General features: G+C 57.6%; 1 protein-coding gene across 3 annotated transcripts in view; it reads left to right on the top strand.

Moving 5' to 3' along the window:
- The first annotated feature begins 7806 nt into the window (after positions 1-7806).
- The window catches only part of LOC147086565 (AN1-type zinc finger protein 6-like), a 34803-nt gene continuing 16420 nt past the window's right edge, over positions 7807-26189 (top strand). Inside the window, exons 1-3 of one of the 3 annotated variants that reach the window (XM_085978687.1) lie at positions 7813-8165; positions 11079-11117; positions 20911-21045. The gene's annotated coding sequence lies outside the window, so the exon portion shown is untranslated. Of the gene's footprint in view, positions 8166-11078; positions 11118-20910; positions 21046-26189 lie in introns of all 3 variants that reach the window. The other 2 variants (XM_085978686.1, XM_085978688.1) reach the window with 2 other exon arrangements.

The raw sequence follows: 26189 nt of genomic DNA, 5'->3' as shown, positions 1-26189 counted from the left end.
ATTTCACTTTATAAAATCCCGTAACCTCCCCTATTCCATCGAGGAGGTCCGGTTGATGACCAGGGACTGCCGCACCTGTGCGGAATGCAAGCCCCGTTTTTTCAGGCCCAACCGAGCCCACCTGATCAAAGCTACACGGCCATTCAAGCGCCTGAGCTTAGATTTCAAGGGACCACTCCCCTCCACCGACCACAATGTGTACTTTCTCAACATTGTGGACGAGTACTCCCGCTTCCCATTCGCCTACCCCTGCCCAGACATGACCAGTGCCACGGTCATCAAGTGCCTCGGCAACCTGTTTTGCACGTTCGGCATGCCTAACTACATCCACACTGACAGGGGGGCGTCGTTCATGAGCGACGAACTGCGCCAATACCTGCTGTCGAAGGGGATAGCCACGAGTCAGACCACTAGTTATAACCCCCGGGGTAATGGGCAAGTGGAGAGGGAGAACGCGACAGTGTGGAAGGCGGTCACCTTAGCACTAAGGTCTAAAGGCCTCCCCACCTCCCGCTGGCAAGAGGTCCTCCCAGACGTACTCCACTCGATAAGGTCGCTACTGTGTACTGCTACTAATGCCACTCCTCACGAGAAGATGTTTGTTTTTCCCCCCAAATCAACCTCAGGAGTGTCCCTACCCTCGTGGCTCTCCACCCCAGGGACAGTCCTATTACGGAAGCATGTGAGGGGCCACAAAACGGATCCCCTCGTGGAGGCAGTACACCTACTCCACGCAATCCCACAGTACGCGTACGTCAAGCACGCCGACGGGTGTGAGGACACCGTGTCCATAAAGGACCTCGCCTCGGCAGGAAGCGACGACGACCCATCACCACCACCCCCAGAAGAACCTCCACCATCCCCAGGCTCACCACCCCAGAAGTACCTGCAACACCCCCAACACATGGGTATGCCCAGGAGGGCACCACGGACTCCCGGTCGGAACCCGAGGTACTGTTGCGACGTTCAGGAAGGACTATCACACCCCCGGACAGACTAAATCTGTAGAAGGGGTGAATGTGATGAAATATATGCCTTCATCAGCCCCTGTGTTTTACCTGCTTTGTATTGTGTGAACCGCCCCCTTTTGTTCCTATTGTGTGTATTGGCTACGCCCCTGTCTTTTGCCATATAAAGGTCTCAAGAGCTGTATGAGTCATTTCTACCAGACGAACCCGATGTGGAAAGACCTGCAATGCTGCAATGTTCTTAGTGATTAAAAGCCTTTAGTTGAATCCTTTAAACTCCTTGTCTTTGAGTTATTGAAGGCACATCAATTTTAATCACTAAGAACATTGCAGCATTGCAGGAGGCCCAGGCCATAGTGGAGGCAGTGCGGCATTGGAGGCACTACCTAGCCGGCAAACGCTTCACCCTGCTTACCGACCAGCGGTCGGTAGCCTTCATGTTTAACAACAAACAGAGGGGGAAGATCAAGAACGACAAAATTCTCAGGTGGCGGATCGAACTCTCCACGTTTGAGTACGACATAATATATAGGCCAGGGGCCCTCAACGAATCCCCCGACGCCCTATCACGAGGGATGTGTGCCAGCATCCAGGGGGACAGGCTACAGGGCCTCCACAATGGCCTCTGCCACCCGGGGGTCACCCGGCTATTTCACTTTATAAAATCCCGTAACCTCCCCTATTCCATCGAGGAGGTCCGGTTGATGACCAGGGACTGCCGCACCTGTGCGGAATGCAAGCCCCGTTTTTTCAGGCCCAACCGAGCCCACCTGATCAAAGCTACACGGCCATTCAAGCGCCTGAGCTTAGATTTCAAGGGACCACTCCCCTCCACCGACCACAATGTGTACTTTCTCAACATTGTGGACGAGTACTCCCGCTTCCCATTCGCCTACCCCTGCCCAGACATGACCAGTGCCACGGTCATCAAGTGCCTCGGCAACCTGTTTTGCACGTTCGGCATGCCTAACTACATCCACACTGACAGGGGGGCGTCGTTCATGAGCGACGAACTGCGCCAATACCTGCTGTCGAAGGGGATAGCCACGAGTCAGACCACTAGTTATAACCCCCGGGGTAATGGGCAAGTGGAGAGGGAGAACGCGACAGTGTGGAAGGCGGTCACCTTAGCACTAAGGTCTAAAGGCCTCCCCACCTCCCGCTGGCAAGAGGTCCTCCCAGACGTACTCCACTCGATAAGGTCGCTACTGTGTACTGCTACTAACGCCACTCCTCACGAGAAGATGTTTGTTTTTCCCCCCAAATCAACCTCAGGAGTGTCCCTACCCTCGTGGCTCTCCACCCCAGGGACAGTCCTATTACGGAAGCATGTGAGGGGCCACAAAACGGATCCCCTCGTGGAGGCAGTACACCTACTCCACGCAAACCCACAGTACGCGTACGTCAAGCACGCCGACGGGTGTGAGGACACCGTGTCCATAAAGGACCTCGCCTCGGCAGGAAGCGACGACGACCCATCACCACCACCCCCAGAAGAACCTCCACCATCCCCAGGCTCACCACCCCAGAAGTACCTGCAACACCCCCAACACATGGGTATGCCCAGGAGGGCACCACGGACTCCCGGTCGGAACCCGAGGTACTGTTGCGACGTTCAGGAAGGACTATCACACCCCCGGACAGACTAAATCTGTAGAAGGGGTGAATGTGATGAAATATATGCCTTCATCAGCCCCTGTGTTTTACCTGCTTTGTATTGTGTGAACCGCCCCCTTTTGTTCCTATTGTGTGTATTGGCTACGCCCCTGTCTTTTGCCATATAAAGGTCTCAAGAGCTGTATGAGTCATTTCTACCAGACGAACCCGATGTGGAAAGACCTGCAATGCTGCAATGTTCTTAGTGATTAAAAGCCTTTAGTTGAATCCTTTAAACTCCTTGTCTTTGAGTTATTGAAGGCACATCAATAATGCCATTGAATGTCAAGGGGAGATGGTTAGAGTCTTGCTTGTTGGAGATGGTCATTGCCTGGCACTTGTGTGGTGCGAATGTTACTTGCCACTTGTCAGCCCAAGTCTGAATGTTGTCCAGGTCTTGCTGCATATGGACACGGACTGCGTCAGTATCTGACGAGTCTCGAATGGTGCTGAACAGTGTGCAATCATCAGCGAACATCCCTACTTCTGACCTTATGATGGAGGGAAGATCATTGATGAAACAGCTGAAGATGGTTGGGCCTAGGACACTGCCCTGAGGAACTCCTCCAGTGATGTCATGTGATTGAGATGAATGACCTCCAACAACCACAGCCAACTTCCATTGGACAATGCAGCGGCCACCTGTCATGTCTGCCGCGGAGGTGCGGGACTCTCCGCATCCCCAATGAGTGAAGCCTGCAGGAAGAAACAAAGGTAAGGAAACTTTTTCTAACACTTTCCACTCACCTCACATACTCACCTCTCCACACTTGCACCCATCACTTACCTTCACAGTGCACTTTTGCACCCCTCCGATCCCCGCAGACCCACTGCTCGCCTCGGTGACCCTGGCGGGGTTCGGAACCTTCGGGAAGCCCGGACATGTGGGGGCAAAATGGGGATAATCCTCTTATCTGCCTGTTAACTACCTGTTAACAGGCAGTTAAGTGGCTGTAATCCCTTCCCGGCGTGGGTCAGCTGCCCGCCTCCTGGCAAGATGGCATGGAGGCAGGCTGGGGGTGGGCTGGGCACCCGCCCCCAGATTCTGCCATTTTCCAGGCAGTCCCGCCTCCCTAGGGCTGGCAAGATCGCGCCCCCAGTGTACAAAAGCAGAACCCTTTATAAATCACTGGTTAGGCCCCAGCTGGAGTCTTGTGTCCAATTCTGGGCACCGCACTTTAGGAAGGATGTCGAGGCCTTTGGAGAGGGTGTGGAGGAGATTGACCAGAATGGTTCCAGGGGATGAGGGACTTCAGTTACGTGGAGAGACTGGAGAAGCTGGGATTGTTCTCCTTAGAGCAGAGAAGGTTAAGAGGAGATTTAATCGAGCTGTTCAAAATCATGAGGGGGTTTTGATGGAGTAAATAAGGAGAAACTGTTTCCAGTGGCAGGAGGGTCGGTAACCAGAGGACACAGATTGAAGATAATCGGTAAAAGAACCAGAGGGGGAGATGAGGAGAATGTTTTTACGCAGCGAGTTGTTGTGATCTGGAACGCGCTGCCTGAAAGGGCGGTGGAAGCAGATTCAATAGTGACTTTCAAAAGGGAATTGGGTAAATACTTGAAAAGGAAAAATTCACAGGGCTGTGGGGAAAGAGCAGGGGGGAGTGGGACTAATTGGAGAGCTCGTTCAAAGAGCCGGCACAGGCACGATGGGCCGAATGGCCTCCTCCTGTGATGTGTGATTCTATGATCTGCTGACCCCAGCTGGAAGTGCTTGGGTGGGGACAGGGTGGGGTTTGGAGGTGATGTCCGCCATGCCCGAATAATTTGCCCACCGTTTAGACTGATGCATGAAGAATAGCAATATGAGTGAGCTATCAGATCCTGCAGAACCGTATCTCAACAACCAACCCTGAAGGAGAGAACAACAACAACAACTTGTATTTATACAGCGCCTTTAACGCAGTAAAACGTCCCAAGATGCTTCACGGGAGCGAATATCAGACAAAAATATGACACCGAGCCACATAAGGAGATATTAGGACAGGTGACCAAAAGCTTGGTCAAAGAGGTCGGTTTTAAGGAGCGTCTTAAAGGAGGAGAGAGAGAGGCGGAGAGGTTTAGGGAGGGAATTCCAGAGCTCGGGGGCCCGGGCGGCTGAAGGCACGGCCGCCAATGGTGGAGCGATGGAAATCGGGGGATGCGCAAGAGGCCAGAATTGGAGGAGCGCAGAGATCTCGGAGGGTTGCGGGGCCGGAGGAGGTTACAGAAATAGGGAGGGGGGTGGCGAGGAGGCCACGGAGGGGATTTGAAGACCAGGATGAGAATTTTAAAATCGAGGCGCTGTCGGACCGGGAGCCAATGTAGGTCAGCGAGCACAGGGGGTGATGGGTGAACGGGACTCGGTGCGAGTTAGGACACGGGGCAGCAGGAGTTTGGGATGAGCTGAGGTTTGCGGAGGATGGAAGGCGGGAGGCCGAGCCGGGAGAGCGTTGGAATAGTCGGAGTCTGGAGGGAACAAAGGCTTGGACGAGGGTCTCAGCAGCAGATAAAGTATGGAGGGAGGGTTAATTAAGTTTGGAGGATCATTAGTAGTGGAAGAGTTAATACTGCTGCTGGGAGAATCATAATCTATAATGGGATCTTTGCCTGTAATTCCCGATGAATAAGCCAGCAAGGGTGTATACATTTCAGCTGGCTCTGAGATGCCTGTTGCTGATAAGTCACTGTGACATAAGGTCAGAAATGGGAATGTTCGCTGATGACTGCACAGTGTTCAGCGCCATTCACAACTCCTCAGATAATGAAGCAGTCCATGCCCGCATGCAGCAAGACCTGGACGACGTTCAAGCTTGGGCTGATAAGTGGCAGGTAACATTCGCGCCACACAAGTGCCAGGCAATGACTATCTCCAACAAGCGAGTGTCTAACCACCTCCCCTTGACATTCAATGGCATTACCATCGCCGAAACCCCCACTATCAACATCCTGGGGGGTCACCATTGACCAGAAACTTAACTGGACTGGCCACATAAATACTGTGGCAACAAGAGCAGGTCAGAGGCTAGGTATTCTGTGCTGAGTGTCTCACCTCCTGACTCCCCAAAGCCTTTCCACCATCTACAAGGCACAAGTCAGGAGTGTGATGGAATACTCTCCACTTGCCTGGATGAGTGCAGCTCCAACAACACTCAAGAAGCTCGACACCATCCAGGACAAAGCAGCCCGCTTGATTGGCCCCCCATCCACCACCTTAAACATTCACTCCCTCCACCACCGGCGCACCGTGGCTGCAGTGTGGACCATCTACAAGATGCACTGCAGCGACTCACCAAGGCTTCTTCGGCAGCACCTCCCAAACCCGCGACCTCTTCCACCTAGAAGGACAAGGGCAGCAGGCGCATGGGAACACCACCACCTCCAAGTTCCCCTCCAAGTCACACACACCATCCTGACTTGGAAATATATCGGCCGTTCCTTCACCGTCGCTGGGTCAAAATCTTGGAACTCCCTCCCTAACAGCACTGTGGGAGCACCTTCACCACACGGACTGCAGCGGTTCAAGAAGGTGGCTCACCACCACCTTCTCAAGGGGCGATTAGGGGACGGGCAATAAATGCCGGCCTTGCCAGCGACGCCCACACCCCATAAACGAATAAAAAAAAAAATAAGAATGTTGCAGACTGGTGTCAGTGCAGTGAGGAAACAATCTAAATACTGCAAGCAGGTCGTGTTGTCAAGGCACTTCTGGTATGCTCTGAGAGCACACACACGCAGGCACTTATTCTCAGCGTTGTGGCGAGCCTTCTCCAGCTCCCTGCCCTCTGCATCCATGAGGGGCACATTGACAAACAGCAGGAAGTCGCGCCAGCAGAGAGCAAGCGAGAAAAAAAGAACCAACTCCCTTTTCTCCAGCGCCTTTCACCACCTCAGGACGTCCCAAAGCGCTTGACAGCCAATGAAGTACTTTTTGTTTTGTTTTGAAGTGTGGCCACTGTTGTATTGTGGGAAACGCGGCAGCTCAATCTGCGCACAGCAAGATCCCACAAACAACAACGTGATCAACGACCGATGGCGGGACTGTCGTTATGAGGAGAGATTGGGTCGACTAGGCCTGTATTCACTGGAGTTTAGAAGAATGAGAGGGGGATCTCGTGGAAACGTATAAAATTCTGACAGGGCTAGACAGACTGGATGCAGGGAGGGTGTTTCCCCCTGGCTGGCGGGGGGTCTAGAACGAGGGGTCACAGTCTCAGGATACGGGGTAGGACATTTAGGACTGAGATGAGGAGAAATTTCTTCACTCAGAGGGTGGTGAACCTGTGGAATTCTCTACCACAGAAGGCTGTGGACGCCAAGTCACTGAATATAATTAAGAAGGAGATCGATAAGCCATTTAGGACAGAGATGAGGAGGAATTTCTTCACCCAGAGAGTGGTGAACCTGTGGAATTCTCTACCACACAAGGCAGTTGAGGCCAATTCATTAAATATATTCAAGAAGGAGTTGGATATATTTCTTAAGGCTAAAGGGATCAAGGGATATGGGGAGAAGGCAGGGACAGGGTACTGAATTTGGATGATCAGCCATGATCTCATTAAATGGCAGAGCAGGCTCGAGGGGCCGAATGGCCGACTCCTGCTCCTATCTTCTATGTTTCTATGTATCTAGATTTCTAGACACAAAAGGCATCAAGGGGTATGGGGAGAGAGCGGGAATATGGTATTGAGATAGAGGATCAGCCATGATCGTGTTGAATGGCGGAGCAGGCTCGAATGGCCGACTCCTGCTCCTATTTTTCCACGTTTCTGACTCCCCCCCCCCTCACTCTCCTTCCGACAGTGGCCGCGGGGATCTTTTATGTCCACCCGAGGGGGCGGACGGAGTGGGGGGGGGGGTGGACGGAGTTGGGGGGGCGGACGGAGTGGGGGGGGGGAGCGGGCCTCGGTTTGATGCCTCGCCCGAAAGACGGCGCCTCCGACAGCGCGGCGCTCCCTCGGCGCTGGCACCGGGAGTGCGCGGGGCCTCGAGTCTGCGGAATAGGCGCTCGAATCACCCCCCCCGCAATCTTATCGTCTCGGAGGCGAGAGCGAGTGCTACCCACTGAGCATGGTGATGAGAAACCCATTTTCCTTATTGTGTTGATGAATGCACTGAACAAACCTCCCACCCCTCCTCTATTGCAGCTTCATGCAGGGTCTGGAGAGGGCGCTGGAATGAAAATTGGGCCTCGCTGATCATATCGCGTCAGTTTATTTTTTTTAAAACAGGGAGTTTTTATTCGGTTTAAGGAGGAGGCCAAAGTGAAAAAACCCGGACATAAAAGCGACGAAGGGAAAGCACTGCTTTTTTTTTTAAAAAGCACAGACGGGTCAGGGCACCGAAAGAAAGCCAGCGCCAGTCTCTCTCTCTCTCTTTTTCTCTCTTTCCCCTTGTCAGTAACATTTCTCCTCCACCCCCTCCTCTTCCTTCTCTCTCTCTCTCTTATCCCTTTCCCCTCTGAGCATTTAGTGTGTGTTGTTGGTAAAAGAGGATCATTGGAACTGGGATTTCTCCCTCTCTCACCACCAGCAACCTGGAAAAAAAATTAAATAAAAGGTAGGTGACTTGGCTGCTTATTAGCCCAGCAATTGTCTTTTATTTCTGACCCAGCCTAGGGAGAGGTGGACAGACTTGGGAGAGAGACAGGAGACTTGGAGAGAGAGAGAGGGGGGGAGGAGGAGGAAGATTAGAGAGGGGGGGTTGAGGAAACTGCTCAGGAAATATACCGTAGCTTTGAGACATTTGTAGCCGTTTTCACAGTTCGACACATGGGGACTGAACTCCCTTTCCCACTGTGTCCACCGAGAGTGTATCTTCCCATGTTGCCAATCCCATTGCCTTTTTTGTTTAAGGGGGATAGAAAAATCCACTTTAAACACAAGGTCATTTTCCAGATCTCAGCCTCCCTTTGTACTTTTGTAATGGTCGCTACCTGATCTTAGACACCCCCCCCCCCCAATCTCTTTATTATTTCGAGATTAATATTTGTGTCGAATTGTCGAAAAGTTTCTTTTTGTTAACTCTGGGGTTTAGGTTTTAGTTTTAGTTTCCCATGTTTGTTAGGGTGAGGGTTATACACACATATATATATATAATATATATTTTTTTTTTTTTTAAAAAGCTTTCTTTATAATGTCGATTCAATTACGTGTCAATTTCGGGTCAGTTACCTCCCCGCCCCAAAATAAGATAGTTCAAAGGTTTCAAATCATTTTTTCCTCTCTCTCTCTGAAAAACTGTCTCTCTTTTTTATTTTAATGGACTTCCTGCATTGAGAACCTGCTGAGTCAGAACCAGGAGGCTGTACACTGTTTAACCCAAATACTGGCTGTTTGCAGGGTTGTATTGATCCTCTGGGAAGGGGTGTCACTTTAATCGTGTGAGGATTGAGGGGGGTATTTCTGTTCACTCGGGGGGGTGGAGGACAGACAGACAGACAGACACACACACAGACAGACAGACAGCTAGGGCCTTAACTTGAAATGCAGATTCTATTTTAGGGTCCACATACTACACAAGTAGGCCACTAATACCTCATTTGGTAGGTTCTGCGTCTCATACACAGGCCTGGCATTGACCCCCCCCCCTGGGCTAGGGAGGGTATATTCAGCCAGGTTTCCAGCTCTTTTATCCACAGACACCCACCCCCCCACCCCCTCTTGTCAGAAAGGTGTAAACGGGTGGCTGTCAGTTTGAGCACAGGGGTAAGGGCCCTCCTTTAGCCAAATAGCCTGCCGTGCCAAAGGAGGGCACGGCACCCGTGCTCCAGGGTGGGGGGGTGGGGGGTGTGAGAGCGAAGGAACTTGCATTTCCACAGTGCCTTTCACGACCTCGGGACGTCCCGAAGCGCTTCGCGGCCCGACGAAGCACTTTTTTCCTTGTTGTCGAAGCGCGGTCGCTGTCGTAATGTAGTAAAAGTTGCGCACAGCAAGATCCCATGAGCAGCCATGCGATAAAGCGACCAGATCATCTGGGGGTTGTTTTTTTTTTCTTCTTGTTGGCAATGTTGGTTTGAGGAATAAATATTGGGCCCCAGGACACCGGGGAGAACTCCCTCCCTCCCTGCTCTTCTTCCAAATACTGGCCAATGGGATCTTTTACTTCCACCCGAGAGGAGCAGACAGGGGGGCGGCCTCAGGTTTAACGGCACCTCCGACAGCGCGACGCTCCCCCTCAGCACCGAACCTCAGCCCAAAAGAGCAAAAGGGGAGGAAACATGGAAACATAGAAGATAGGAGCAGGAGTCGGCCATTCGGCCCCTCGAGCCTGCTCCGCCATTCAATGCGATCATGGCTGATCATCCAAATTCAGTACCCTGTCCCTGCCTTCTCCCCATATCCCTTGATCCCTTTAGCCTTAAGAAATATTTCCAACTCCTTCTTGAATATATTTAATGAATTGGCCTCAACTGCCTTCTGTGGTAGAGAATTCCACAGGTTCACCACTCTCTGGGTGAAGAAATTCCTCCTCATCTCTGCCCTAAATGGCTTACCCCTTATCCTTAGACTGTGACCCCTGGTTCTGGACTCCCCCGACCATCGGGAACATCCTTCCTGCATCTAGTCTGTCTAGTCCTGTTAGAATTTTATAAGTTTCAATGAGATCCCCTCTCATTCTTCTAAACTCCAGCGAGTACAAGCCCAATCGACCCAATCTCTCCTCATACGTCATTCCTGCCATCTCAGGTATCAGTCTGGTGAATCTTCGCTGCACTCCCTCCATGGCAAGAACATCCTTCCTCAGATAAGGTGACCAGAACTGCACACAATACTCCAGGTGTGGTCTCACCAAGGCCCTGTACAACTGTAGCAAGACATCCTTGCTCCTGTACTCGAATCCTCTTGCTACAAAGGCCAGCATACCATTTGCCTTCTTAACCGCCTGCTGCACCTGCATGCTTACCTTCAGCGACTGGTGCACAAGGACACCCAGGTCTCATTGCACTTCCCCTTCTCCCAATCTATTGCCATTCAGATAATAATCTGCCTTCCTGTTTTTGCCACCAAAGTGGATAACCTCACACTTATCCACGTTATATTTCATCTGCCATGCTTCTGCCCAATCAGGGACTCCCGCCACCACTTCCCTGCTGGACTGCGACCTCTTGTTTTGTGAAGTCAGTGTCTGATCATCCCTTGTCTTGTCATCTGTCATTGGGGTGGGGGTGGGGCCTGCAGTGAGACTGTATTTCCCACCCACTCCCCCCCCTCCCCGCCCACCCACCTTACATGACCGCTCTCCAGTCAGGCAGCTGTGTGTGTGTGCGTGTGTGTGCGCGCACTACCTGTCCAAGGGTACAGTGCAATGTATAACGCTGTTACTAGGGATCTGATGTAAGGCACCACATTCCTCTGTTCCTGCTGTTGCCACTTTAATAAGTACAATGCTGGTCAATTTGCAGCCTGCCCGCCAGTAAATATTTAGCGATGTCGATCCTTTACCCCCTCGCTGTTTCCTGTTTTACTGTAGCCCCATTTCACCAGCTTTGGATGGGAGAGTATGTTAGAGGTTAGTGTATATCGGTCATTGATCATATTGATTTAGCAGCTCTCTCTCCGAGCCGGTACAGGCACGATAGGGGCCGAATGGCCTCGTCCTGCGCGGAGAGATTCTCCGGTCGATTGTGTTCCGACTGCTCCCTCGAAGCGGCGGGCTCCTTGCCGGGACGGTCACACAATGCTGTCATTGTGAGTGACATGGCTGCACTGTGCCAACCCTCCGCCCGCCCGCCCCGACGGAGAGTGTCAGCTCGGTGTCTGACTGAGGTGTGGGGAGATCGGGTGTAAGCAGGCTTACTGGCAGGGGAGCAGGAGCAAGAAATCCCAGCTGATTTCTCTTCCCCTCCTCACCCCACCCCCCCCGCCCCCCCCCTATTGGGGGACCCGGGCTGATTTCCCCCTCTCTCACCCACTGAGGACCCGGGCTGATTTCCCCCTCTCTCACCCACTGGGGACCCAGGCTGATTTCCCCCTCTCTCACCCACTGAGGACCCGGGCTGATTTCCCCCTCTCTCACCCACTGAGGACCCGGGCTGATTTCCCCCTCTCTCACCTACTGGGGACCCAGGCTGATTTCCCCCTCTCTCACCCACTGGGGACCCGGGCTGATTTCCACCTCTCTCACCCACTGGGGACCCGGGCTGATTTCCCCCTCTCTCACCCACTGGGGACCCGGGCTGATTTCCCCTCTCTCTCACCCACTGAGGACCCAGGCTGATCTCTCCCTCTCTCACCCACTGGGGGACCCAGGCTGATCTCCCTCTCTCACCCACTGGGGGACCCAGTTTGATCTCCCTCTCTCACCCACTGGGGGACCCAGGCTGATCTCCCTCTCTCACCCACTGGGGGACCCAGGTTGATCTCCCTCTCTCACCCACTGGGGACCCGGGCTGATTTCCCCTCTCTCTCACCCACTGAGGACCCAGGCTGATTTCCCCCTCTCTCACCCACTGAGGACCCGGGCTGATTTCCCCCTCTCTCACCCACTGGGGACCTGGGCTGATTTCCCCTCTCTCTCTCACCCACTGGGGACCCGGGCTGATTTCCCCTCTCTCTCTCACCCACTGAGGACCCAGGCTGATTTCCCCCTCTCTCACCCACTGAGGACCCAGGCTGATTTTCCCTCTCTCTCACCCACTGAGGACCCAGGCTGATTTCCCCCTCTCTCACCCACTGAGGACCCAGGCTGATTTCCCCCTCTCTCACCCACTGGGGACCCAGGCTGATTTCCCCCTCTCTCACCCACTGAGGACCCAGGCTGATTTCCCCCTCTCTCACCCACTGGGGACCCGGGCTGATTTCCCCCTCTCTCACCCACTGGGGACCTGGGCTGATTTCCCCTCTCTCACCCACTGGGGACCCAGGCTGATTTCCCTCTCTCACCCACTGGGGACCCAGGCTGATTTCCCCCTCTCTCACCCACTGGGGACCCAGGCTGATTTCCCTCTCTCACCCACTGGGGACCCGGGCTGATTTCCCCCTCTCTCTCACCCACTGGGGACCCAGGCTGATTTCCCCCTCTCTCACCCACTGGGGACCTGGGCTGATTTCCCCTCTCTCACCCACTGGGGACCCAGGCTGATTTCCCCCTCTCTCACCCACTGGGGACCCAGGCTGATTTCTCCTCTCTCTCACCCACTGGGGACCCGGGCTGATTTCCACCTCTCTCACCCACTGGGGACCCAGGCTGATTTCCCCCTCTCTCACCCACTGGGGACCCAGGCTGATCTCCCCCTCTCTCACCCACTGGGGACCCAGGCTGATTTCCCCTCTCTCTCACCCACTGGGGACCCAGGCTGATTTCCCCCTCTCTCACCCACTGGGGACCCAGGCTGATTTTCCCTCTCTCACCCACTGGGGACCCAGGCTGATTTCCCCCTCTCTCACCCACTGGGGACCCAGGCTGATTTCCCCTCTCTCTCACCCACTGGGGACCCGGGCTGATTTCCCCCTCTCTCACCCACTGGGGACCCAGGCTGATTTCCCCCTCTCTCACCCACTGGGGACCCAGGCTGATCTCCCCCTCTCTCACCCACTGGGGACCCCGGCTGATTTCCCTCTCTCACCCACTGGGGACCCGGGCTGATTTCCCCCTCTCTCACCCACTGGGGACCCAGGCTGATTTCCCCCTCTCTCACCCACTGGGGACCCAGGCTGATTTCCCCCTCTCTCACCCACTGGGGACCCAGGCTGATTTCCCCTCTCTCTCACCCACTGGGGACCCGGGCTGATTTCCCCCTCTCTCACCCACTGGGGACCCGGGCTGATTTCCCCCTCTCTCACCCACTGGGGACCCAGGCTGATTTCCCCTCTCTCTCACCCACTGAGGACCCGGGCTGATTTCCCCCTCTCTCACCCACTGGGGACCCAGGCTGATTTCCCCTCTCTCTCACCCACTGGGGACCCGGGCTGATTTCCCCCTCTCTCACCCACTGGGGACCCAGGCTGATTTCTCCCTCTCTCACCCACTGGGGACCCAGGCTGATTTCCCTCTCTCACCCACTGGGGACCCGGGCTGATTTCCCCCTCTCTCACCCACTGGGGGACCCAGGCTGATTTCCCCTCTCTCACCCACTGGGGACCCAGGCTGATTTCCCCCTCTCTCACCCACTGAGGACCCGGGCTGATTTCCCCCTCTCTCACCCACTGGGGACCCGGGCTGATTTCCCCCTCTCTCACCCACTGAGGACCCAGGCTGATTTCCCCTCTCTCACCCACTGAGGACCCGGGCTGATTTCCCCTCTCTCTCACCCACTGAGGACCCGGGCTGATTTCCCCCTCTCTCACCCACTGGGGACCCGGGCTGATTTCCCCTCTCTCACCCACTGGGGACCCGGGCTGATTTCCCCCTCTCTCACCCACTGAGGACCCGGGCTGATTTCCCCCTCTCTCACCCACTGAGGACCCGGGCTGATTTCCCCCCCTCTCTCCCACTGGGGACCCGGGCTGATTTCCCTCTCTCACCCACTGGGGACCCAGGCTGATTTCCCCTCTCTCTCACCCACTGGGGACCCGGGCTGATTTCCCCCTCTCTCACCCACTGAGGACCCGGGCTGATTTCCCCTCTCTCTCACCCACTGAGGACCCAGGCTGATTTCCCCCTCTCTCACCCACTGGAGGACCCGGGCTGATCTCCCCCCTCTCTCACCCACTGGGGCCCCGGGCTGATTTCCCCCTCTCTCACCCACTGGGGACCCAGGCTGATTTCCCCCTCTCTCACCCACTGAGGACCCAGGCTGATTTCCCCCTCTCTCACCCACTGAGGACCCGGGCTGATTTCCCTCTCTCTCACCCACTGGGGACCCGGGCTGATTTCCCCCTCTCTCACCCACTGAGGACCCGGGCTGATTTCCCCCTCTCTCACCCACTGGGGACCCAGGCTGATTTCCCCCTCTCTCACCCACTGGGGACCCCGGCTGATTTCCCCCTCTCTCACCCACTGGGGACCCAGGCTGATTTCCCCCTCTCTCACCCACTGGGGACCCGGGCTGATTTCCCTCTCTCTCACCCACTGGGGAACCGGGCTGATTTCCCTCTCTCTCACCCACTGGGGACCCAGGCTGATTTCCCCCTCTCTCACCCACTGGGGACCCAGGCTGATTTCCCCCTCTCTCACCCACTGGGGACCCGGGCTGATTTCCCCCTCTCTCACCCACTGGAGGACCCGGGCTGATCTCCCCCCTCTCTCACCCACTGGGGACCCGGGCTGATTTCCCCCTCTCTCACCCACTGGGGACCCAGGCTGATTTCCCCCTCTCTCACCCACTGAGGACCCAGGCTGATTTCCCCCTCTCTCACCCACTGGGGACCCCGGCTGATTTCCCCCTCTCTCACCCACTGGGGACCCAGGCTGATTTCCCCCTCTCTCACCCACTGAGGACCCAGGCTGATTTCCCCCTCTCTCACCCACTGGGGACCCAGGCTGATTTCCCCCTCTCTCACCCACTGAGGAACCAGGCTGATTTCCCCCTCTCTCACCCACTGAGGACCCAGGCTGATTTCCCCCTCTCTCACCCACTGGGGACCCGGGCTGATTTCCCCCTCTCTCACCCACTGAGGACCCAGGCTGATCTCCCCCCTCTCTCACCCACTGGGGACCCGGGCTGATTTCCCCCTCTCTCACCCACTGGGGACCCAGGCTGATTTCCCCCTCTCTCACCCACTGAGGACCCGGGCTGATTTCCCCCTCTCTCACCCACTGGGGACCCGGGCTGATTTCCCCCTCTCTCACCCACTGGGGACCCAGGCTGATTTCCCCCTCTCTCACCCACTGAGGACCCGGGCTGATTTCCCCCTCTCTCACCCACTGGGGACCCAGGCTGATTTCCCCCTCTCTCACCCACTGGAGGACCCGGGCTGATCTCCCCCCTCTCTCACCCACTGGGGACCCGGGCTGATTTCCCTCTCTCTCACCCACTGGGGACCCAGGCTGATTTCCCCCTCTCTCACCCACTGGGGACCCCGGCTGATTTCCCCCTCTCTCACCCACTGGGGACCCAGGCTGATTTCCCCTCTCTCACCCACTGAGGACCCAGGCTGATTTCCCCCTCTCTCACCCACTGGGGACCCCGGCTGATTTCCCCCTCTCTCACCCACTGGGGACCTGGGCTGATTTCCCTCTCTCTCACCCACTGGGGAACCGGGCTGATTTCCCCCTCTCTCACCCACTGAGGACCCGGGCTGATTTCCCCCTCTCTCACCCACTGGGGACCCGGGCTGATTTCCCCCTCTCTCACCCACTGGGGACCCGGGCTGATTTCCCCTCTCTCACCCACTGAGGACCCGGGCTGATTTCCCCCTCTCTCACCCACTGGGGACCGGGGCTGATTTCCCCCTCTCTCACCCACTGAGGACCCGGGCTGATTTCCCCCTCTCTCACCCACTGGGGACCCGGGCTGATTTCCCCCTCTCTCACCCACTGGGGACCCGGGCTGATTTCCCCCTCTCTCACCCACTGAGGACCCGGGCTGATTTCCCCCTCTCTCACCCACTGGGGACCCGGGCTGATTTCCCTCTCTCACCCACTGGGGACCCAGCCTGATTTCCCCTCTCTCACCCACTGGGGGACCCAGGCTGATCTCCCTCTCTCACCCACTGGGGACCCGGGCTGATTTCCCCCTCTCTCACCCACTGAGGACCCGGGCTGATTTCCCCCTCTCTCACCCACTGGGGACCCGGGCTGATTTCCCTCTCTCACCCACTGGGGACCCAGGCTGATTTCCCCCTCTCTCACCCACTGGGGGACCCAGGCTGATCTCCCTCTCTCACCCACTGGGGACCCGGGCTGATTTCCCCTCTCTCACCCACTGGGGACCCAGGCTGATCTCCCTCTCTCACCCACTGGGGACCCGGGCTGATTTCCCCTCTCTCACCCACTGGGGACCCGGGCTGATTTCCCCTCTCTCACCCACTGGGGACCCAGGCTGATCTCCCTCTCTCACCCACTGGGGACCCGGGCTGATTTCCCCTCTCTCTCTCACCCACTGAGGACCCAGGCTGATTTCCCCCTCTCTCACCCACTGGGGACCCGGGCTGATTTCCCCCTCTCTCACCCACTGAGGACCCAGGCTGATTTCCCCCTCTCTCACCCGCTGGGGACCCGGGCTGATTTCCCCTCTCTCTCACCCACTGGGGACCCCGGCTGATTTCCCCCTCTCTCACCCACTGGGGACCCAGGCTGATTTCCCCCTCTCTCACCCACTGGGGACCCGGGCTGATTTCCCCCTCTCTCACCCACTGAGGACCCAGGCTGATTTCCCCTCTCTCACCCACTGGGGACCCGGGCTGATTTCCCCCTCTCTCACCCACTGGGGACCCAGGCTGATTTCCCCCTCTCTCACCCACTGGGGACCCAGGCTGATTTCCCCCTCTCTCACCCACTGGGGACCTGGGCTGATTTCCCCTCTCTCACCCACTGGGGACCCAGGCTGATTTCCCCCTCTCTCACCCACTGGGGACCCAGGCTGATTTCCCCTCTCTCACCCACTGGGGACCCGGGCTGATTTCCCCTCTCTCTCACCCACTGGGGACCCGGGCTGATTTCCCCCTCTCTCACCCACTGGGGACCCAGGCTGATTTCTCCCTCTCTCACCCACTGGGGACCCAGGCTGATTTCCCTCTCTCACCCACTGGGGACCCGGGCTGATTTCCCCCTCTCTCACCCACTGGGGGACCCAGGCTGATTTCCCCCTCTCTCACCCACTGGGGACCCGGGCTGATTTCCCCCTCTCTCACCCACTGGGGGACCCAGGCTGATTTCCCCTCTCTCACCCACTGGGGGACCCGGGCTGATTTCCCCCTCTCTCACCCACTGGGGACCCAGGCTGATTTCCCCCTCTCTCACCCACTGAGGACCCGGGCTGATTTCCCCCTCTCTCACCCACTGGGGACCCGGGCTGATTTCCCCCTCTCTCACCCACTGAGGACCCGGGCTGATTTCCCCCTCTCTCACCCACTGGGGACCCGGGCTGATTTCCCCCTCTCTCACCCACTGGAGGACCCGGGCTGATCTCCCCCCTCTCTCACCCACTGGGGACCCGGGCTGATTTACCCCTCTCTCACCCACTGGGGACCCGGGCTGATTTCCCCTCTCTCTCACCCACTGAGGACCCAGGCTGATTTCCCCCTCTCTCACCCACTGAGGACCCAGGCTGATTTCCCCCTCTCTCACCCACTGAGGACCCGGGCTGATTTCCCCCTCTCTCACCCACTGGGGACCCAGGCTGATTTCCCCCTCTCTCACCCACTGGGGACCCCGGCTGATTTCCCCCTCTCTCACCCACTGGGGACCCAGGCTGATTTCCCCCTCTCTCACCCACTGGGGACCCGGGCTGATTTCCCTCTCTCTCACCCACTGGGGACCCGGGCTGATTTCCCCCCTCTCTCACCCACTGGGGACCCAGGCTGATTTCCCCCTCTCTCACCCACTGGGGACCCGGGCTGATTTCCCTCTCTCTCACCCACCGGGGACCCGGGCTGATTTCCCCCCTCTCTCACCCACTGGGGACCCAGGCTGATTTCCCTCTCTCTCACCCACTGGGGACCCGGGCTGATTTCCCCCTCTCTCACCCACTGGGGACCCGGGCTGATTTCCCCCTCTCTCACCCACTGGGGACCCGGGCTGATTTCCCCCTCTCTCACCCACTGGGGACCCGGGCTGATTTCCCCCTCTCTCACCCACTGAGGACCCGGGCTGATTTCCCTCTCTCACCCACTGGGGACCCGGGCTGATTTCCCCCTCTCTCACCCACTGGGGACCCGGGCTGATTTCCCCCTCTCTCACCCCACTGAGGACCCAGGCTGATCTCCCCCCTCTCTCACCCACTGAGGACCCGGGCTGATCTCCCCCCTCTCTCACCCCCACTGAGGAACCCGGGCTGATCTCCCCCCTCTCTCACCCCCACTGAGGAACCCGGGCTGATCTCCCCCCTCTCTCACCCCCACTGAGGAACCCGGGCTGATCTCCCCCCTCTCTCACCCCCACTGAGGAACCCGGGCTGATCTCCCCCCTCTCTCACCCCCACTGGGGGACCCGGGCTGATCTCCCCCCTCTCTCACCCCCCCCACTGAGGAACCCGGGCTGATCTCCCCCCTCTCTCACCCCCACTGAGGAACCCGGGCTGATCTCCCCCCTCTCTCACCCCCACTGGGGGACCCGGGCTGATCTCCCCCCTCTCTCACCCCCCCCACTGAGGAACCCGGGCTGATCTCCCCCCTCTCTCACCCCCACTGGGGGACCCGGGCTGATCTCCCCCCTCTCTCACCCCCCCCACTGAGGAACCCGGGCTGATCTCCCCCCTCTCTCACCCCCACTGGGGGACCCGGGCTGATTTCCCCCCTCTCTCACCCACTGGGGACCCAGGCTGATTTCCCCCTCTCTCACCCACTGGGGACCCGGGCTGATTTCCCTCTCTCTCACCCACTGGGGACCCGGGCTGATTTCCCCCCTCTCTCACCCACTGGGGACCCAGGCTGATTTCCCTCTCTCTCACCCACTGGGGACCCGGGCTGATTTCCCCCTCTCTCACCCACTGGGGACCCGGGCTGATTTTCCCCTCTCTCACCCACTGGGGACCCGGGCTGATTTCCCCCTCTCTCACCCACTGGGGACCCGGGCTGATTTCCCCCTCTCTCACCCACTGAGGACCCGGGCTGATTTCCCTCTCTCACCCACTGGGGACCCAGGCTGATTTCCCCCTCTCTCACCCACTGGGGACCCGGGCTGATTTCCCCCTCTCTCAACCACTGGGGACCCGGGCTGATTTCCCTCTCTCACCCACTGGGGACCCGGGCTGATTTCCCCCTCTCTCACCCACTGAGGACCCGGGCTGATTTCCCCCCTCTCTCACCCACTGGGGACCCAGGCTGATTTCCCTCTCTCACCCACTGGGGACCCGGGCTGATTTCCCCCTCTCTCACCCACTGAGGACCCAGGCTGATTTCCCCCTCTCTCACCCACTGGGGACCCAGGCTGATTTCCCCTCTCTCACCCTCTGGGGACCCGGGCTGATTTCCCCCTCTCTCACCCACTGGGGACCCGGGCTGATTTCCCCCTCTCTCACCCACTGGGGACCCGGGCTGATTTCCCCCTCTCTCACCCACTGAGGACCCAGGCTGATCTCCCCCCTCTCTCACCCACTGAGGACCCGGGCTGATCTCCCCCCTCTCTCACCCCCACTGAGGAACCCGGGCTGATCTCCCCCCTCTCTCACCCCCACTGAGGAACCCGGGCTGATCTACCCCCTCTCTCACCCCCACTGAGGAACCCGGGCTGATCTCCCCCCTCTCTCACCCCCACTGGGGGACCCGGGCTGATCTCCCCCCTCTCTCACCCCCCCCCACTGAGGAACCCGGGCTGATCTCCCCCCTCTCTCACCCCCACTGAGGAACCCGGGCTGATCTCCCCCCTCTCTCACCCCCACTGGGGGACCCGGGCTGATCTCCCCCCTCTCTCACCCCCCCCACTGAGGAACCCGGGCTGATCTCCCCCCTCTCTCACCCCCACTGGGGGACCCGGGCTGATCTCCCCCCTCTCTCACCCCCACTGAGGAACCCGGGCTGATCTCCCCCCTCTCTCACCCCCACTGGGGGACCCGGGCTGATCTCCCCCCTCTCAGGAACCCGGGCTGATCTCCCCGCTCTCTCACCCCTACTGGGGGACCCGGGCTGATCTCCCCCCTCTCTCACCCCCACTGAGGAACCCGGGCTGATCTCCCCCCTCTCTCACCCCCACTGGGGGACCCGGGCTGATCTCCCCCCTCTCTCACCCCCCCCCACTGAGGAACCCGGGCTGATCTCCCCGCTCTCTCACCCCTACTGGGGGACCCGGGCTGATCTCCCCCCTCTCTCACCCCCACTGGGGGACCCAGGCTGATCTCCCGCTCTCGTCCCCACTGAGGAACCCGGGCTGATCTCCCCCCTCTCTCACCCCCACTGGGGGACCCGGGCTGATCTCCTCGCTCTCTCACCCCCACTGAGGAACCCGGGCTGATCTCCCCCCTCTCTCACCCCCACTGAGGAACCCGGGCTGATCTCCCCCCTCTCTCACCCCCACTGAGGAACCCGGGCTGATCTCCCCCCTCTCTCACCCCCACTGAGGAACCCGGGCTGATCTCCCGCTCTCGTCCCTACTGAGGAACCCGGGCTGATCTCCCCCTCTCTCTCAACTACCGGGGAACCGTGACTGATTCCGGTCCCGCACTGGGAATTGGATTCATCAACTCTGCCATTGGGTTAATAGAATTCGAATTTTGCTGTTCACAATATCTATCCAATCCTTGGTCCTGTCTTTCTTGTGTGTTTAGGTTTCTGCTGATGTATTGGATTTGGAGAGAGGTTGCACATTAGAAACTGCGTCGGCCGACTACATTCCAAAGTGAAAACTGCCTGAGGTTTGGTTGACGGTGGATGTGGGGGTGACTGCAAGCTTGGTCAAAGAGGTGGGTTCTAAGGCGGGTCGGCCGTGGCCCAGTGGGTAGCAGTCTCGCCTCTGCGTCAGAAGGTTGTGGGTTCGAATCCCCACTCCAGAGACTTCAGCACAAAAATCTAGACTCTCCAGGGCAGTGCTGAGGGAGCGCCGCACTGTCGGGGCAGTACTGAGGGAGCGCCGCACTGTCGGAGGGGCGGTACTGTGGGAACGCTGCACTGTCGGAGGGGCAGTACTGAGGGAGCTCCGCACTGTCGGAGGGGCGGTACTGTGGGAACGCTGCACTGTCGGAGGGGCAGTACTGAGGGAGCGCCGCACTGTCGGAGGGGCAGTACTGAGGGAGCACCGCACTGTCGGAGGGGCGGTACTGTGGGAACGCTGCACTGTCGGAGGGGCAGTACTGAGGGAGCGCCGCACTGTCGGAGGGGCGGTACTGTGGGAACGCTGCACTGTCGGAGGGGCAGTACTGAGGGAGCGCCGCACTGTCGGAGGGGCAGTACTGAGGGAGCGCCGCACTGTCGGGGCAGTACTGAGGGAGCGCCGCACTGTCGGGGCAGTGCTGAGGGAGCGCCGCACTGTCGGGGCAGTACTGAGGGAGCGCCGCACTGTCGGAGGGGCAGTACTGAGGGACGCCACACTGTCGGAGGGGCAGTACTGAGGGACGCCACACTGTCGGAGGGGCGGTACTGAGGGAGCGCCGCACTGTCGGAGGGGCAGTACTGAGGGAGCGCCGCACTGTCGGAGGGGCGGTACTGAGGGAGCGCCGCACTGTCGGAGGGGCAGTACTGAGGGAGCGCCGCACTGTCGGAGGGGCAGTACTGAGGGAGCGCCGCACTGTCGGAGGGGCAGTACTGAGGGAGCGCCGCACTGTCGGAGGGGCAGTACTGAGGGAGCGCTGCACTGTCAGAGGTGCCGTCTTTCGGATGAGACGTTAAACCGAGGCACCGTCTGCTCTCAGGTGGACGTAAAAGATCCCTCGGCCACTATTGGAAGAAGAGCAGGGGGGAGTTCTCCCCGGTATCCTGGGGCCAATATTTATCCCTCAACCAACATCACTAAAAACAGATGATCTGGTCATTATCACATTGCTGTTTGTGGGAGCTTGCTGTGCGCAAATTGGCTGCCGCGTTTCCTACATTGCAACAGTGACCACACTTCAGAAAAAAAAGTACTTCATTGGCTGTAAAGCGCTTTGGGACGTCCAGTGGTCCTGAATGGCGCGGTAGAAATCCAAGTATTTAAAGGCGGGAGAGGTTTAGGGAGGGAATTCCAGAGCTCGGGGCCCAGGCGGCTGAAGGCACGGCCGCCAATGGTGGAGCGATGGAAATCGGGGGGATGCGCGAGAGGCCGGAATTGGAGGAGCGCAGAGATCTCGGAGGGTGCTGTGGGGGCTGGAGGGGGTTACAGAGATAGGGAGGAGGTGATTTGAAAACAAGGATGATTCGAATTTGAAAAATCGAGGAGTTGCCGGACCGGCAGCCAATGTAGGTCAGTTAGCACAAGTAAACCCCCTCCGCCAACGCCCCCGCCCTGACTTTCTGTTTTTGTTTAATGAAAGGAATTCCAGGCATTCTTGTGCTTTGAAGAACACTTTGCCAATATCAAATAAGATTGAATGCCGGTCAGTAAATGGGCAACATTTCCCGAAGGAATCCAATCTTGGTTGCGCAGTGCAACTGAGAATAACTTCCCCGGGGAACCGTGAATCTTCCTGTGCCTGTACGGGAGCTGCAGTTTGTTGCCTTGGCCACACACAGAGGCTGTAATACTCCAGGAGCTGAATAAATACCAGCTCGCTCGCTCTCCCTCACTCTCTGCTATTGACCCTTTTTTGTGAGGGTTTATTTTCTCCCCCCACCCCCATCTCCCTGCAGTTCCCTTCCAGCTGTGTTGGGTCATGTTAAGTCTGCAGCCCCGTTCCAGTCGCTGGTGTTTGGCGTTCACTTGGAGCAGCAGGGATTGTGATTGAACCAAATTAGCTTTAAGCTGGACGCTGCCGGCTGTTCGACCGGGTGGGGCGGGGCGGGGGGGCTGGATGGCACCGTGGTGGCTGAGCCCCGATTGTGTTCCCGGCCGAGATTTTTTTTCTGCTCGAGTCTCTGGAGTGGGGCTTCAACCCACGACCTTCTGACTCCGGGGCGAGAGAGAGAGAGAGAGAGAGTGCGAAGTCAGATGGTCATGGGTTTGAGTCCCCACTCCAGAGACTCGAGCCCCTAATCCAGGCCGACAGTACTGAGGGAGCGCCATATTGTCGGAGGGGCAGTACTGAGGGAGCGCCGCACTGTCGGAGGGGCGGTACTGAGGGAGCGCCGTATTGTCGGAGGGGCTGTACTGAGGGAGCGCCGTATTGTCGGAGGGGCGGTACTGAGGGAGCGCCGCACTGTCGGAGGGGCGGTACTGAGGGAGCGCCGTATTGTCGGAGGGACGGTACTGAGGGAGCGCCGCACTGTCGGAGGGGCGGTACTGAGGGAGCGCCGCACTGTCGGAGGGGCGGTACTGAGGGAGCGCCGCACTGTCGGAGGGGCTGTACTGAGGGAGCACCGCACTGTCGGAGGGGCGGTACTGAGGGAGCGCCGCACTGTCGGAGGGGCAGTACTGAGGGAGTGCCGCACTGTCGGAGGTGCCATCGTTCGGATGAGACGTTAAACCGAGGCCCCGTCTGCCCTCTCAGGTGGACGTAAAAGATCCCACGGCCACTATTGGAAGAAGAGCAGGGGGAGTTCTCCCCGGTGTCCTGGGGCCAATATTTATCCCTCAACCAACATCACTAAAAACAGATGATCCGGTCATTATCACATTGCTGTTTGTGGGAGCTTGCTGTGCGCAAATCGGCTGCCACATTTCCCACATTACAACAGTGACCACACTTCAAAAAGAAGGGGAGATGATTATCCTGTCAGCGGCTTCTCTAGCAGAAATGTGGGTCAGTTTGCCTGCTTGCTCTTGGGGGAGGGCGGGGGAACGACTGCATCAGCCCGTCACTTGATACTCAAGGTCTGATCAGAGCTAAATGGGGAGGGGGTTGGGCCACCTTAATGGAGTGGGCTGGGTTGTGTACCCCCCATGGTTGAATAGCCCACTGCTTAATTTGGCGTGGTCGGGGGGGGGTGGGGGGTGGTGGTGGCGGGATTGATACTCGGGCCAGCAGAAATAACAGGGGCAATATACCTTTGCTCTGATTTCCCCCCCCCACCCCGCCCCAAAAGAAATAATGTACTGTCTGGATGAGGCTTTGCTTCTCATCTCCCCCCACCCCAACCGTCCTTAAAGGTGTCGACCGTTAACTGGGACATGAGATTGTTGGCTGCCATCTGATGCCCTCACCTAAAGCGCCTGCTCACGACGTGTGAGCGTCGACTGGCTATTCGACTGCAAAGCCATCACTCCCCCTCCTTCCCCCGCCCCCCCACCCCAGCCCGATCCTTGTCAACGTGTTCTAGCTGGGTGAATATTGATTGGGGCTGAGAATCCAACCCCTTCCCCCACCTCCCCCACCCTTTCACTCAACCGCCACCACTAGCTGAAGGTACTGAGGCCAATAGAAGCATCCATCCTGTAAGGTAGCATTAAGTGTCTTCAACCCAGCACCTTCAGGCGAGAGAGAGAGAGAGGCGGGGGTGAGGGGACAAAGGATGAGTGAAGATCCCACGGCCACTATTGGAAGAAGAGCAGGGGGAGTTCTCCCCGGTGTCCTGGGGCCAATATTTATCCCTCAACCAACATCACTAAAACAGATGATCCGGTCATTATCACATTGCTGTTTGTGGGAGCTTGCTGTGCACAAATTAGCTGCTGCATTTCCCACATTACAACAGTGACCACACTTCAAAAAGTACTTCATTGGCTGTAAAGCGCTTTGGGACGTCCTGAGGTCGTGAAAGGCGCTGGAGAAATGGAAGACCCTCTCTCTCTCTTTCTCCCACCCTCTCTCTCTCTTTCTCCCACCCTCTATCTCTTTCTTCCCCTCTCTCTTTCTCCCCCTCGCTCTCTCTTTCTCCCCCTCTCTCTCTCTTTCTCCCCCCTCTCTCTTTCTCCCTCTCTCTCTCTCTCTTTCTCCCCCTCTCTCTCTCTCTCTCTCTCTCTTTCTCCCCCTCTTTCTCTCTCTCTCTTTCTCCCCCTCTTTCTCTCTTTCTCCCCCTCTCTCCACATCCATAACAGAGGAAGTGGGTAAATATTTGAAAAATTCTGAGACAAAGGACAGGATAATGGGAGTAAGTGGAAAGCTCTTTCAGAGGGAGGGCACAGGCACGAAGGGCCGAATGGCCTTCCCTCTGTGCTGTCAGAGTCTGTGCTCCTAGAAAGGGCTGGAACCCTAGTTTTGCCTTGAGTTCGATGATCGAAGGCGGGAGGGGAGAGACGCACAGCGGTGGGATTCATCGCCCTTGGGTTGAGGGAGGGGTGAGCGCGGAGATCAGTGCAGGGTACTCGCTTCTCACTCCCCCGTTGCTCAATGCAGGCACGAGGGCCCCTGTGGTCGAATAGCCCACTGACATTCAACGTCTGGGTTCAGGCACGCAGACTGGCCATTTGGGGGAGGTATTGGGGAGCGCCTGATACAAGCGGAATCCATTACCCCTCTCCCCAACCCCGCCTCCAACACGGTTTAGGAGACTGGAGTGAATTGATAAGAATAAGAGACAGTTTCAGTGTTGTCAACATAGCCTTACATCGAGTGCACAGCACAGACACAGGCCATTCGGCCCATCCGCTCCGTGCCGGTGTTTATGCTCCACACCAGCCTCCTCCCGCCCCTCTTCATCTCACCCCATCACCATATCCTTCGATTCCTTTCTCCCTCATGTGTTTATCCAGCTTCCCCTTAAATGTATCTGTGCTAGTCATCTCGACCACTCCCTGTGGCAGCGAGTTCCACATTCTCACCACTCTCTGGGTAAAGAAGTTTCTCCTGAATTCCCCATTGGATTTATTAGTGACTCTCTTATATTGATGGCCCCTAGTTCTGGTCTCCCCCACAAGTGGAAACATCTTCTCTACGTCGACCCTATCGAACCCCCTTCATAATCTTGAAGACCTCGATCAGGTCACCCCTCAGCCTTCTCTATTCTAGAGAAAAGAGCCCCAGCCTGTGTTGAGTCTGGGTGTCCCAGATATGCTTATTCTAAATCACTGGACACAGACAACAAGAATAACTTAAAC

The sequence above is a fragment of the Somniosus microcephalus genome, unplaced genomic scaffold (assembly GCF_052327205.1).
Source record: "Somniosus microcephalus isolate GS21.2 unplaced genomic scaffold, FLI_Smic_1.0 unresolved_chr7, whole genome shotgun sequence".
NCBI classification, from domain to species: Eukaryota; Metazoa; Chordata; class Chondrichthyes; order Squaliformes; family Somniosidae; genus Somniosus; species Somniosus microcephalus.
Note: the sequence above shows the minus strand (reverse complement) of the source record. Positions and strands in the feature narration are given on the sequence as shown.